The sequence below is a fragment of the Elaeis guineensis genome, chromosome 4 (assembly GCF_000442705.2).
Source record: "Elaeis guineensis isolate ETL-2024a chromosome 4, EG11, whole genome shotgun sequence".
NCBI lineage: Eukaryota > Viridiplantae > Streptophyta > Magnoliopsida > Arecales > Arecaceae > Elaeis > Elaeis guineensis.
In genome coordinates this window covers 129,746,537-129,762,208 of record NC_025996.2, presented here as the reverse complement: position 1 = coordinate 129,762,208, position 15,672 = coordinate 129,746,537, and the positions used below count along the sequence as shown (strand labels likewise).

At 37.7% G+C, this 15,672-nt stretch overlaps 1 pseudogene; it reads left to right on the top strand.

Moving 5' to 3' along the window:
* The first annotated feature begins 3,447 nt into the window (after window positions 1-3,447).
* On the top strand, window positions 3,448-5,746 carry LOC140857584 (L-type lectin-domain containing receptor kinase IV.2-like; annotated as a pseudogene).
* The last annotated feature ends 9,926 nt before the right edge of the window (window positions 5,747-15,672 follow it).

The window sequence follows — 15,672 nt, the reverse complement described above, 5'->3', positions numbered from 1 at the left end:
ATCTTCAAACACCCACTCTCTGACTAACAACTAAAAGTATATTCTACTTCTCTAAGTAACCCAGGGATATTAAATTCTTCTTCAGTTCCAGCACATGCTTCATATTGATAAGTGTCCGTATGACTCTATCATACATCCTCACTCTGATAGCACTAACACTAGCTACTCTACATGGGTGATCATCTCCAAGACTCACATTACCACCATCTAATTTTTTTATAAGAGGCAAACCAATCATGATGTGCAGTATAGTAGTGAAAACATGCTGAATCAAGTATCCAATGGCTATCAAACTCTGCTGCCCCATCTGATACTACCAGTATATCATCTTCACTATCTTCAGATGATGGAGCACTACTCCCACTGGTCAATCCAACCTTGCCCTTCCCCTTTTCATTCTTCAGAAATGGACAATTCCTCCTTGGATGACCAGGCTGATGACACTTGTAGCATTTCACAGCCTTCAAATTTTGTCAAGATTTTGATCTGCTTTTAGGCTTATCTCGAGTCCTCTCCTTAGATCTTCCGTGCCTCTCATTCACAGCAAGCACATCTGAGTTAGGGTTACCTTTACATAGCTTTTCTCGCTGCTCATTTGACCTAAGAACTCCAGCCACTTCCTCAAAATTTAGAGTCTCTTTTCCATACATCAAAGTAGTAATGAGACCATCATAAGAAACTGACAATGAACACAACAACAGGAGAGTGCTATCCTTATCAATCTTCACATCAAGGCTTATGACAGCTGAGCAAACTAGATTGAATTTCTGGATGTGGGCAATCAGATCTTCTCCTTCGGAAATTCTCAAAACTATACAGTTGCTTCTTCAATTACAACTTGTTTGTCATGTTCTTGCCCATGTATGTGCTCTCAAGCTTCTTCCAGAGCCCTTTCAGTGTGATATTTGTGCTAATCTTAGGCAAAACCTCATCAGCAAGGCACATTCCAATTGTGCTAAAAGTTATTTCCTCCAATTTCTCCCAATCTTCAATAGAAATATTTTTAAGCCTTTCCCTGATCAAAATTTTGTAAATTCTGTTTTGAACTAACAGATCCTTCATCTTTTGCTACCAAAGGCTGAAGTTTTTCTTGCCATCAAACTTTTTAAAGTCTGCCTTAAGGGTACTTGACGTCATTCCACACAGATTTTAATTTCAACATTAGGAATACTTATAAATCTATGTAATTCTAGGTAAAACATAATAGATTACTCAAGATCAAGGCAGATCCTTATCCAAACCAGGCATCCAAGATCTTTTCTCTACCAGATCTAGCTCTAGAACTTTGATACTAATTATTGCTAGGATCGGATCATCCCTTGCTAATCATAGATCATGAAAGTAGCAGCAAGGATGGAAGAAAAATCTTGATGGTGGATTAGATCAAGCCTAGAAGAACCCTAGGCATGAGGAAGAGGAGAGAAGAAAATGTGAGAGGAAGAGGAAGAGCAATTAGGGAGAAAAGGCTTCTATTCTGATTCCATTCCATTCAAAAGCATAAATTCAGTATGCCCGATGGGCTAAGCTGTATCAGTTGATATGTATCGGCTGCCCATGGGGGTGATGCCCTACAGTGTAGTCGACAGTAGCCCCACAATATTTTTTTCAGTAAAATGCTTTACTACATGATTTTATTCTTGTTTAGCATATAAAAATTTTAGAAGCATATCAGTATTGCTAGTTATATGTTATACTAAGTATTAAAGCTAAACTTTTCTATTTTTTCATTTTTAGATGGATTATCCATTCACTGGAACTTAGGTTTCATTCTCCCTCGCTTCTTTTATTACAGATTTGGAGCATTTTAGCTAGGTATAGAAGTAAAGTATCAGCATCTACATCATTAGCATCTACATCAGCACTCATATTAGAAGAATTTGATTATGTCAGCTAGTGTGAGGAGCATATTTTGGTCATGCCAGCTAGAGTGAGAGGAGCATTCTGGCCATATTAGCTAGTGAGAGGAGCATTTTGGAGATATGTTGTATTTTGGATTTGTTCAAACTAGAAAATGATAATATATTATACATTAAAACTAGATGTATAAAGTTATGGAATGATGAGTAAAAGCTTAAAGTCATTTTTAAGTTATGTTGAGTTGACTTAAGAATTATTTTTGATTTGAACTATAGCAGAATATGGTAGATGAAAAGAGTTACTAGTAGCTTATGAACAGTGGCATAAGGTGCTAGGAAAACTCTGCTAAACTGTTATACCCTTGCTCGGTTTAAGGAGTTGGGGGTGACACCCACTACCATGGCAAATGGCATTGCCACCCTTAAACCTGAAAAAGATTTGGATGACTTAGATAAGAAGATGACTCAGCTCAACATAAAGGCCATAAAAATTTTATATTATTCTTTAGATGAAAATGAATTCTACTTGTATTTTTGTTAAAGAAATTGGATAGATTGAACCTACGTTGACTAAGGGATGCTGCAATATGTGTTTATTAGGATTGATCATGGCCGTGTTATTAATGAATGAATACGTGGACTTAGATATTTAGCTTGATGAGGATATCAAGACTTAAACAGGGAGAGTATGTGAGGATTTGTGCAGATATGTATTTTGTCCCACAATAGTTATTTGTTAGAAAGATCTTTCAATAATTATATAGGGCTAAGTAACACAAATAATACCTTCTGGCCAATCTTTATGGGTGAGGTCCTGGGATGTTACAAAAACTATCCTTACTTTTGGTGATATGTTGGCTTACAAGTATCACATCTACGAAATGATGAATTCACATACAATGGATTCAAAAGGAGTAAATTTTACCTTGATGGCATAGTAAAGATCACACCAGTGGCCTTCTGAGATTAACCAAAAGAACTAGCAAGGGCGTGCATTCCACAAATTGCCGCTGCATTTGAAGAATACCTCGGATGGTAATGCTCACTCTTTCTCTATTTGCTTTGTTTCAGCAATTATCCCCTCATCAAAAGGAAAGAGATAATATCCTAAAATCAATGCATATGTGGGTTCAGTATCCTTAAGGATGACTACATCATTAGCTTATTTCATCGTGGATGTGGCCATTTATATTGCAAAAGCAGACACTATATTGCAGTCAAAAGACTTCCAGACATCGCGCTTGCCTTCACTACTTTTCATCCTCTCGTAACTTTCCAAGCGCCCACTGTACTGCAATCAAAGACTTCTAGTCATCGCATAAGCCCTTCACTACTTTCTATCCTCTCCTAACTTTCCAAGTGCCAACCATATTGCAGGCAAAGAATTTTAGTCATCCTCTGGCCCCTGCACTACTTTCTGTCCTCTCCTAACTTTCCAAGCGCCGACTATATAGACTTGCTAGTCATCGCATGTGCTGTTCCAATCATTGCAAAAGGAACCTCGAATCCTCTCCTAACTTTCCAAGCGCCGACTATATAGACTTGCTAGTCATCGCATGTGGTCATTGCAAAAGGAACCTCGAAACATCAAAGGACCCTGCAGGATTAGTTTAGTATTTTCAACAGGGACTTGTGTGGCCCTTGTGCAAGCAAGTCTCTGGACAATCTTTCAACATGAAATGGGATGTGGGTGGATGAGCTGGTCAAGCAAGTCTCTTCAATTGTTGCTGGACGCCAATGTTGAATAGATCCAGGGTTAGACATCATAATATGTGGCAAATAACCACCGAATTGCCCACAAAGAAAATCTCCCATTCTTCTCCAAATGGAGGTAAAACTACCCTTTCTTTTGGTGATATGTCTGCTTACGGGAATCACAGGAACCAAATATGATGAATTCACATACAACGGATTGAATGGGAGTGAGTTATACCTTGATGGCGTAGCAGAGATCACACCCAATGGCCTTCTGCGATTAACCAACAGTACAAAGAACCAGCAAGGACATGCATTCCACAAAGTGCCACTGCATTTGAAGAATACCGCGGATGGTAACGTTCACTCCTTCTCTACTTGCTTTGTTTTTGCAATACCCACCGAATATCCAGATGCGAGTGGCAATGGGCTTGCATTTGTGCTCTCTCCAACCAGGGGGCTCCCTGGGGCTCTGACCAACCAATACCTAGGTCTCTTCAATTCTACCAATAATGGAAATTCATCAAATCACGTCCTTGCCATTGAGCTAGACACCGTCCTCAATATGGAGTTTAGCGATATTGACAGCAACCATGTTGGAATTGACGTCAATGGATTAATGTCCATAAACGCCGCGTCGGCAGCTTATTTCACCGAGAAAAATGGTAAGTTCAAGAACCTCAGCCTTGTAAGCAGGGAACCGATGCTGGTGTGGGTAGATTATAGCAATCAAGAGAAGAAGCTAAATGTAACAGTATCCCCCATCAGTGTGCCCAAACCAAGCCGTCCATTGTTGTATTCATTAATTGATCTGTCCTCGGTAATTTTGGACACCATGTATGTTGGGTTCTCTTCTTCTACAGGCTCCACGCTATCTTCTCATTGTGTTCTGGGCTGGAGCTTTAATATAAATGGGCAAGCGGCTGCCCTCAACCTGTCGAGCCTGCCTTCAGTTCCTTTCAAAACGCATAGAAGGAAACTAACACCTTTGATAATTTGGCTGTCCTTAGGAGTTGCGGTGTTCATAGCTATAACTGCCTGCTGTATCGCTTACATAACAAGAAGAAAGGCAAGATATGTCGAAGTTCTTGAAGAGTGGGAGCTAGAACATAGAACTCATAGATTCTCATATAAATAACTATTCAAGGCTACCGAAGGCTTTCGAGAAGAAAATCTTTTGGGAGTTGGTGGTTTTGGAAGAGTCTACAAAGGCAAGCTACCCACCTCAAAAACCGAAATTGCAGTGAAGAGGATATCTCATGATTTTAAGCAAGGAATGAGGGAGTTTGTTGGGGAGATTGCGAGTAACAGCCAACTCCGTCACCGCAATTTGGTCGAACTTCTTGGCTATAGCCGCAGGAAAGGGGAACTCCTTTTGGTCTATGACTTCTTGTCCAATGGAAGTCTTGACAAGTTCCTTTATGATACAAACAAGCCAACAACACCTAGCTGGAGTCAGAGACTAAAAATTATCAAAGGCGTGGCTTCAGGTTTGCTTTACTTGCATGAAGAGTGGGAGCAGATTGTTGTACACAGATATAAAAGCCAGCAATATCTTATTGGACGGTGAAATGAATGGTAAGTTGGGAGACTTTGGACTATCAAGATTGTATGATCCTGGTAGCGATCCCCAAATTACTCATGTGGTGGGAACTTTTGGTTATATTGCTCCAGAGCTCACTAAAACAGGCAGGGCAACTACAAGCACTGATGTCTTCGCCTTCGGGGTTTTCATACTTGAGGTTGTCTGTGGAAAGAGGCCAATAATGCACCAAGAATCACCGGATCTTCATTTGGTGGACTGGGTGTGGGGGAGTTGGAGGAATGGAGTAATTCTAGAGGTTATAGATGCAAGACTGGCAGGTGATTATGATGTGGGGGAAGTGGAACTGATCTTAAAGATTGGATTGCTTTGTTCAAATCCTGTACGTGCAGCTAGACCAACCATGCGCCAAGTGATGCAGTTGTTGGACGGTGATCTTTCGCTTCCCGAAATACCCAAAGATGGGATGGGCATCGCCGTTTCATCACCAAATCATGCTGAAGAATTAGAAGAATCATAATGTCATGAGTATCAGTTATTACTTGTAAACTGTTCCATCCACTGGCAAAGGGCCAATCTGGCCTCTTTGAAAGTTGTTGGCTTTCTTGAATTTAGGTAACTAGTGGAATTTGAATGGAAGTGTTTTGTTTTATCCTTTCCTCTCTTCTCGCCTCACTGGGAGACCTAACATAATAACCAATTAACCCGTCATGCTCATGCCCTTTTAAAGATGAACACTAGCTGCTATGAACACCAAGTAATTCTGAGCTAGTCATTCAGCTTCTTTAGCTTAGGTGAAACACTGTCTGCGACATTATGTTTATAAGATAATGCTTGCAGCAGTCCATATTTTGTTGAAAAGTAATAGTTAATGTTACTGAAGAAAAATGTTGCCATGTCCATCACGTAACAACGAGCTCTTTAGATTCCAGATTAAACCAACATCTATTATTCTTTCCAAACAAAAGTTTATAATATCCAGGTCATGATACTCAATTGTAAACTCAATGCTACATGTAAAAAACTGAAGTTTGCAGGTTTCTAAAGTGGATGCTATTAGAATTCTTCCAGTTTCATCCTGTTACCCGAGAATGTTGTTTTGGCTCTTCTTATGTAGTTAGTCAGCTTCTCTGATAATATTTTCATTCTCAATAGATTCAGTGGAGCACACTTGGTTATAAATGGAGGGCACCTCTAGTGGCAATATTAATGTCATCAATGACACCAGGGAAGTAGAGGATTACACCTATGCAATGAATAGCAATGAAGCAAAGGGTTCACCTTCTATATTTCATGATCCCACTTTGAAAATTCTTCAAATGGTAAATCCACCGCATCAACTACTTCTGTCTTTGCACTCTTGCTGAGTTTTTGGCATGAGTAGCCAGGTAATTGCTATTGCTCCACCGTGCTGTTGGAAATAACTAAACTTAATTGTGCATGAATCTTATAGTCCAAATATGATATTTTCTAGAATCAAAGGATGCTATTTCTTATAGTCAAAGAGTCAAGTTTGTATGTTTGCAAGAGTCCTTATTTCAAGAGTCAAAGTATGATTCCAATATGAGTCTTCTCAAGAGAATTGGGACTAAGATAATTAATGTTGAGTCTTTTCAAGAGAATTGGGACTAGAAGTATTAATGTTGTGAGTCTTCCCAAGAGAATTGGGATTAAGAAAATTAATATTTGGATTAGAACTATCTAACCAAGTTTGAAGAATCATATGTTCATGTGTGGTGATATATATAGCTTAATTAGAAAGTCTCCCAAGTCTATATATATATAATCTTCTAAGTCTATATATATATATATATATATATATATATATATATATAAAAGAAATCATTTTGGAATGGAAATCAAGTGATATTTGATTCAATAAATCTTCTTTTATGGTCTCTTAATATTTCTTGTCCAATATACCAATCCTACCATACTTCCACTAACTATATCAAAGTGATATCAGAGCAATGGCTAATGTAGAGGGGCTTTTATAGTTATCTCTTCCTCATCTCACCAACACCAATTGTGAGAATTGAAGTATCTAAATGAAGAAGTAGGTTGGATCTCAAGATATTTGAAACATAATCAAAAGAGGCTATAAAGAAGCCAGAGATGGAGAATACTCTTATGGCACAACAATGAGAGGTTCTGCAGGACTTGATGAAGGAAGATAAGAAGGCTCTCTACTTCATCTACCAAACCATAGATGAGTCAATTTTTGAGAAGATTGTAGCAACCACTACCTCCAAAAAAGCATGAGAGATTCTTCAAAATGCATATAAAGGAGTTGAGAAAGTGAAGAAAATTCATCTTCAAACTATTAGAAGCAAATTTGAAGCTCTACAAATGGACTCCGAATCCATCTCGAATTTCTTTACAAGAGTCTTGACCATCATCAATCAATTGAGAAAGAATGATGAGACCTAGAGTGATACATGAGTAGTAGAGAAAATTCTACACTCATTAGATATCATGTTTGACTACATCATAGTCGCTATCATAGAATTGAAGGACGTAGATGCCATGACAATTGATGAACTCATGGGTTCCTTACAAGTGCATAAACAAAGGCTTAACAAGAAGAAATAAGAGCCTTTGAAGCAAGATTTTCAATCTAAGTTTACTCTGAAGAAGGAAAAAGAAGACTCTAAGAATGAAATGAGTCAAAGAGGTCAAGGATGAGGTCATGAAAGTGAAGACCACAATAACAAAGAGGAGATAAATCAAAGTCCAAAAGGAGGGTGTGGATGAAGGTCATCTAGAGGCCAAGGTGTGATATCCTAATCTAAGCACAAATCCCAACATAGCCTAGAAAAAAGAAAAAGAAGAAAAATATAGTGGAACGAAGACTCCCGATGGGAGTCTTCTTCCCTATTGAATCCGACATAAAATCGGACTTCTAGGACTGCCAAAATCCTAGGAGATCCTCTATAACTAAACCCCCCTCCCCCTTAAGGCCCTCCACCGATGAGCGTCAGCCCTTTTCTCCTGTTGAAGTCATGGCACCTCATGCTTGCACCCATCGAAAATCCAAGCTGAGACACCACTAGAGTCGAGATAAGGCTCCAATCTCATGTCCTCTCTCCCCTCCCATTCTCCCCATGCCTTTGCATACGATCATCGGCCATCCGATCTGTCAAAAATCTATCAAAAGTAGTCCCCTATTTTCTAAAATTTTTCCTTGATTTTCTCGCTGTTCAGCCCTCGCCATCGGTCGTCCGTTGCTACTCACTATTGGCCATCGCTATCGGTCCTCTAGCTATGCCGCCACAACCCATCAGAGCACCAGCCCCCACCCATATCCCTCCCTTGTTTGGCCAAGAAAAGGAAGGAGAAAATAAAAGAAGAAGAAGAAGAGAAGAAAAGAAAAAAAAAAAGAAAGAGAGAGAAGACTGCTCTCTCTCCTCTTTAAGGTTTCTCCCTATACCCTCCCTTTTTCTCTCTTTATCTGACCCGTGAACCTTAATATGAACTTGATATGATCTTTTCAAAGAGATCTGAAATCACTTTGATATCCATGTAGTATGTCAACCCCACCCCTACCATATCGAGTAATTTGAAACCCATTGTTGATGAACCCTGTTGATCAATCTTGACCTTGATCCAATATGTGCTTCATGATTGCTTGATCGAAATACTTAGATTGACCCTCAGCTTGGAATCTAATGGATTTCAAATATCGAGTATATTTGAAATCCATTTTTGATGAACCCTGTTGATCAATCTTGATCTTGATCCAATCCATGCTTCATAATTACTTGATTGAAACACTTAGATTGACCCTCAGCTAGGAGGCCTTGAATTGCCTCGATGCCTGGATAGCTTGCTAGACCAACCATCCAATCTATAGTTTTCTTTTCTTATAATTGAATTTATAAAATAGAAACTAATTATATTTTTAATATGATAAATAGATTCGATAAATTTGTCTAGAGAAGTTTAAAAGATTATGACGGAAGAGGTAAGTAACCCTGACACTTCTTGCTTCTTTTTGAATTACCAAATGCTTTCAATGCATAAGACTTTATGAAATATAAAAAGAATATTTGATATCGATGATTTTGCATTTTTTGAAATTAAGGAGCAAGTATATAATTTTATGTAAATCATGTATTGTCATGAAAAGTATGATTTTATAGACATTCTAATATTAATGATTTGTTCATGAAACGAATCCTATATTTATGAAAATTTGCATAGTTGTTATAAAAATATTGATTTCATGCTTGCTTCACTATATGAATTATGAACCCTGTAAAGGCTTTAAATATCTTTCAACTTATTTATTTATGATGTAACAGCATATATTTTATGAAAATATGATTTAAGAAGTATGACTATGGGCTCTCAAATAGCTATATACGGCCCTTGCTAGCGAGTTATAGTAGCTCGGCATATGACCCTTACCAGCAGATTATCACTACAAGAAAAGAGAGTTTTTATGACAAATTTATTTATGATGAAAGCACTTTTTATCGCAAATAAGACTATTTAGGATGAAAAATTATATTCATCGCTAATAATAAAATATTTATGATGAAAATTTTTTTTCATCGTAAATAACTTCATATTTGTAATGAAATTTTTTTTATCATAAATACGTATTATTTGTGATGATTATTTTCATCATAAATAATAAAATATTTATTTCAATTTTAAATTTTTAAATATTAGTGATGAAAATAGTTTCATCGTAAATAATATAAGTGTTTGCGATGAACACTCATTTTTTATCATAAATATATGTTATTTATGATCAAAATTTTTTATTACTAATACTTGAAGAAAAAAAAAATTAAAAATTAAAAAATTATAGATTATTTACAATAAAAATTTTTCATCGTAAATAATGAAGTATTTCCAATAAAAACTAATTAGCCATTGCAAATACCTTCTTATTTATGATGAAACATTTTTGTCATTGATATTTAAAAAAATAAAAAATTTAAAAATTATAGATTATTTATGATAAAAATGTTATGTCGTAAATACTTGAGTATTAATGATGAAAATAAAATTTTCATCATAAATAAGTCTTATTTATGATGAAAATTTTTTGTTGCTAATATTTAAAAAAAATTAAAAATTTAAAAATTATAGATTATTTGTGATGAAAATATTACATCATAAATAATTGAGTATTTATGATGGAAAGTGGATTTTCATCACAAATAAATAATGATTTATGATGAAAATTTTTCATCACTAATACATGAAAAAATAAAAAATTTTAAAAATTCAAAAATTATAGATTATTAGTAATAAAAATTTTGCATCGTAAATCATTATGTATATGCAACGATCATCCACTTTTCATCGTAAATACTCACTATTTACGATGAAAAATTTTCATTGTTAATATTTAAAAAAATAAAAAATTTAGAAATTTAAAAGTTATAGATTAATTGTGATAAAAATATTATATCATAAATAATTAGGTATTTATGATGAAAATTAGCTTTTCATCATAAATACTCATATATTTATGATAAAATTTTTTATCACTAATATATTAAAAAAATAAAAAAATTTAACAATTTAAAAATTACAGATTATTAGTGATAAAAAAATTTTTCATCATAAATAGTCAATTATTTGAGATATAAATATTTTCATCGTTAATATTTCTAAAAAAAATTTAAAAAAATAAATATTATTTATGATAATACTTTATATTTTTAAGTTTCTTTAAATCTGTCTCATTGCTCAATTTTGCATAGGTTATTAGTTCTATAGACCGACCAGAGGTCATAAAGTACAAAAGCCTTGTATCTGCTCAAGAACATAGAAAGGAGATAATACTGGATCTTTATATGTTAAAATATGATCCATAAAAAGGTTATCCAAAGATTCTTGAATGTATACCAAACTAGTCCTCCTAAACTTTTTTAAATAAAAGCTCTTCTAAACTTTTTAGTAATTGTATAAGTCATTTGCATGATGATGTAATTAAGTTATGCATAATAGGTATAATGTTCATCAAGTTCAAAATTTATAATATTGATTGATCATGTCGAAATAATAAGATATTTTTTATGATAAATCATATTAATTATGGTGTCTCTATCTAAGTTACTTTAATAAAAAAAATGGAGCATAATTAATATCATACAAAATAATAATATTTATCATAATTTTTCATAATAAATTAGTATTTTCTAAAATATTTAGTTATCCATAAATTATTCTAAGTTTAATTAGAAGGTATGAAAAGTAATTTTGAGTATTTGGTTATCTCAAAGGATCAAATTCAGTTCCCAACCTGAGGATCCAAATTCAAACATACTTAGAATGACTTAGACTAATAAGAACTGAAATGAGTTTTACTCAAGTAATCAAATACTCTTAACTCAAACTACAGTTAATACTACTAAAGCATACTTTTTATAGTATTAAATAAAATAAGTTTCCATAACAAAAAAATAAAACTTATAGAATATGACTGTATAGGGTGGATATATGTTGCATAACTTAGTAAAAAAAGCTTGAAACTTAGATTTAATATAAAAATAAATATGTAAAAATAAATTAATATCTTTCCTAGTTTATTTTTGCTTGAAGAAGAGAGAAAATTGTATCCCATGAAATCACATATCTTTTTCAAATTATAAAAACAATACCCTCTATGCATATGCCCAACTACAATAAATATTATTTATCATTACCGTTTATTTTAAAAAATTTCAAGAATAGAGATTGGAGGAAACTTGATTGAGATCTAATATATTTATTAACAAATTTTGAGCTCCTGCATTGTGTGCGGGTTCTAGGTCATATAATGGATTATTTTTTAAATATATATATAGAAATAGTAAAATAATATCCATCCAAATTTTTTTCATAAAAAATAATTAGCAATGAAAATTATTTTTCATTGCTAATAAGATAATTAATGATGAGATATTTCATTTTCATCATAAATTTTTTGAAAAATTGGGGCAATTTTTTTAATCAAAAATTATTAGTGATAAAAATTTTTTTCTGTCACTAATAACCTAATTAACGATGCAATATTTTTCGTCGCAAATAAATATTTTTTGGTGGGAAAACTTTTTTAGCAGGAAAATGGGATAATTTTTTTGACAAAAATTATTAATGATGAAAATTATTTTCCATCATTAGTAGTGTTATTAACGATGAAATATTCATTTTCATCGTAAATATTTTTTTTTGGTGGAAAATTTTTTTTACCGAAGAATTTTTTTTTGAATTATTAGCGATGAAAATTCATTATTAGCGATGAAAATTTTCGTCGCTAATAGTTCACATCCCATCATGTCTCTTCGCGCGAAACCCTTCTTCTTCCCCCCATTTCATGTGAAATCCCCCTTCCCCCCTCCCCCTCTCTGCTCTCCCCCTCTCCCTTCCGTCGCTTCTCACCGCCACGTCCACCGCCGTCCACGTCCGTCCACCACCGTCGTCTGGTCTGGTCTCAATCCACCATTGCCGTTCGGTCTGGTCTCAGTCCTTCCAGCCCGATCTCAGTCCATCGTCGTTCGCATCCGTCTACCATTCGCCGTCCGCCGTCGCTGTCCGTCTCGTTCATGTCCATTCGCCGTTCACCATCCCGTCACTTCCCGTTCGTCGTCGTCCATCGTCGGAGAAAATGATTTCAAGACTTTTTCTTTTTTTTTGCTATTTTCTCAGGCCACCAAGGGGTCGGAGAGTGGTCGGCCGATGGCGGTAGAGATGAGGCTGGTGGCGACTGAGACCAGGCCGATGGGGATGGGGTCTGGGGCTGGAGATGGGGGCTGGGGAGGGTTTGGGGCGGGATGTGGCTGGTGGGGGATGGGCCAGGGAGGGGGCAGTCGACGACCCTGTCTCCATCGTCAGGGAGGGTGTCGGCCGGCGGAGATTGGGCCGAGGAGGGGGCGGCCAGCAGCCAGGGGAGATGGGGCCAGGGAGGGGGCGGTGAGGAGGGAGGAAGGGAAGATAGAACAGAGGGGGAAAAAAAAAAGAAAAGAAAAAAAAGGAAAAAAAAAGAAAAAAAAGGAGAAAAAAGGAAAAAAAAGGAAAAACAAAGAAAAAAAGAAAAAGAGAAGATGGGGCAAGGGAGGGGGCGACCAGCGGTTGGGGGAGATGGGGCAGGGGAGGGGGCCTGCCAGCGGTCGAAAGAGATGGGGTTGGGGATAGGGCCGCTGGCGGCGGGGGGAGATGGGGCCGAGGAGGGTGTCGGCCGACGGAGACGGGGCTGGGGAGGGGACGGCCGGCGGTCGAAGAGGGGGCCTGTCGATGGCCGAAAGAGACGGGGCCAGGGACAGGGCCACTGGCGGCCGGGGGAGACGGGGTCGGGGAGGGTGTCGGCTGGTGGAGACGGGGTCGGGGAGGGGGCGGCTGGAGGAGACGGGGCCACGGAGGGGGCCTGCCGGCAGTCGAAGGAGATGGGGCCGGGGATAGGGCTGCTGGCTGCTGGGGGAGATAGGGCCGGGGTGGGTGTCGGTCGGTGGAGACAGGGCCGAGGAGGGGGTGACCCAGGGAGATGGGGTCGGAGAGGGTGTTGGCAGGCAGAGATGGGGTCGGGGAGGAGGTGGGGCTGGGGAGGGGACCTGTCGGCGGCCGAAGGAGATGGGGCCGGGGAGGGGGCTTGCCGACGGTCGAAGGAGACGGGGTTGGAGAGGGTGTCAGCCAGTGGAGGCGGGGCCTGGGAGGGGGTGGCTAGGGGAGATGGGACTGGGGAAGGTGTCGGCCGATGGAGACGGGGCCAGAGAGGGGCGGCCGGCAGTCGGGGGAGACAGGGTCAGGGAGGGGGCCTACCGGTGGTCGAAGGAGATGAGGCTAGGGATAGGGCCGCTGGCGGTCGGGGGAGATGGGGTGGGGACAGGGCCACTGGCGGTCGGGGGAGATGGGGTCGGGAAGGGTGTCGATCGATGGAGACGGGGCCGAGGAGGGGGCAGTTAGGGGATTGGGCCGAAGGAGACGAGGCTGGGGATAGGGCCGCTAGCGGTCGGGGGAGATGGGGTGGGGACAGGGCCGCTGGCGGTCAAGGGAGATGGGGTCGGGGAGGGTGTCGACCGGTGGAGACGAGGTCGAGGAGGGGGCGGTCGGGGGAGATGGGGTCGAGGATGGTGTCAGTCGATGGAGACGGGGCCAGGGAGGGGGCGGTCGGGGGAGATGGGGCCGGGGAGGGTGTCGAGGAGGGGGCGATTGGGGGAGACGAGGTCGGGGAGGGTGTCGGCCAGTGGAGACCGGGTCGGAGAAATTATTTGATTAATTATTTAATTAATTATATTTGTTGCATAAATTTTTTAGTGTTACTGCTAAAATTATTTAATTATTTGATTAATTATTTTTTATTCCACTAACACAATGCATATTGCTGTTACTTATTACAATTTAATTATTTTATGTATTATTTTATATATTTTTATTTATTATAATTAAATATAAAAAATATTTTTATTTTAGAAAAAAACTCTATTAAAATTTTTGATGAAAAAATTTCAATACAGAGTTATTCTTTTTTGATAAATTAGAAATCTATCTTCGAATGTATGTTTAGAGATGGTAGTTAAATTATATTGAGCCATAGATTTCCGTTCAAGAGTCGATCTTCATCGAGATCGACTCTTGGATGTCCCGTATTCAGACTTTTTGGAAAAGTAATAATCTTATTGTTGTTAATAGTTGATATTTTGTTTCATTATGTAGTATTCAGTAGTTATCTGTCCATTGTTCTCTGGATATATGGTGGATAGGGTGCGTAGGTATCATATTCACATCGTATACTTGAAGAACCATTGGTAGATGCTACCAAAATTTCCACAATAATAAGATAAAATATTTACTAATAACAATAATAAGATTATTACTTTTCTGAAAGGGATAAGACCACACTTGTTAGTAATGATTTGAAATAGATAGGATCATGCATTTTTACTTTATTAAATTAATAAAAGGATATTTTCTATGTTACTATTCAGTCTGTGTTTTTTAATATGTGTTGTTTTGTATAAAGTGATCCGTGTCTGAATTCGGATCAGAATTTTGGTTGGAATTCAGATCGTGATTTAATCCAAAATTCGGATCGAGATCCGGTTCGGATGAATACCACTGAACCTTTTTTTTATTGTTAATAATTTTTTATTTATTGTTAGATGGATATCAACAAAAATTGGATGAATGCTAGAGGTATATTTTTGTCTGAATATCGAATAGAAGTTTGAGATTTTATTGAGTTTGCATGGCATAAGGCTGACAGTGCTAGTCGGATAAAGTATCCATACAAGAGATGTGTCAATATGGTATATCGTCACATAGCACTTGTTGAGAAGCATCTGCTACATTATGGTATGGATAAGAAATATACTTGTTGGATATAGCATGGAGAGGGTGATCCGAATAAAGTGGTGCACGATGATGACGATACCGAAGATGATAGTGATGCTGCTGGACCTGTCGAACATAGTGGTATAGAAGAATTATTAGATGATTTACATCAGGATGCTTGTTCAAATGTATGCATGAGTACTACTGCATCTGAAAGTAATTCTGATCATGAACATAATATCCGGCTTGAGGTAGAAGGGACTTTTGAACAGTTTGTAAAGCTTGTAAGAGATGCACGAGAGCCACTCT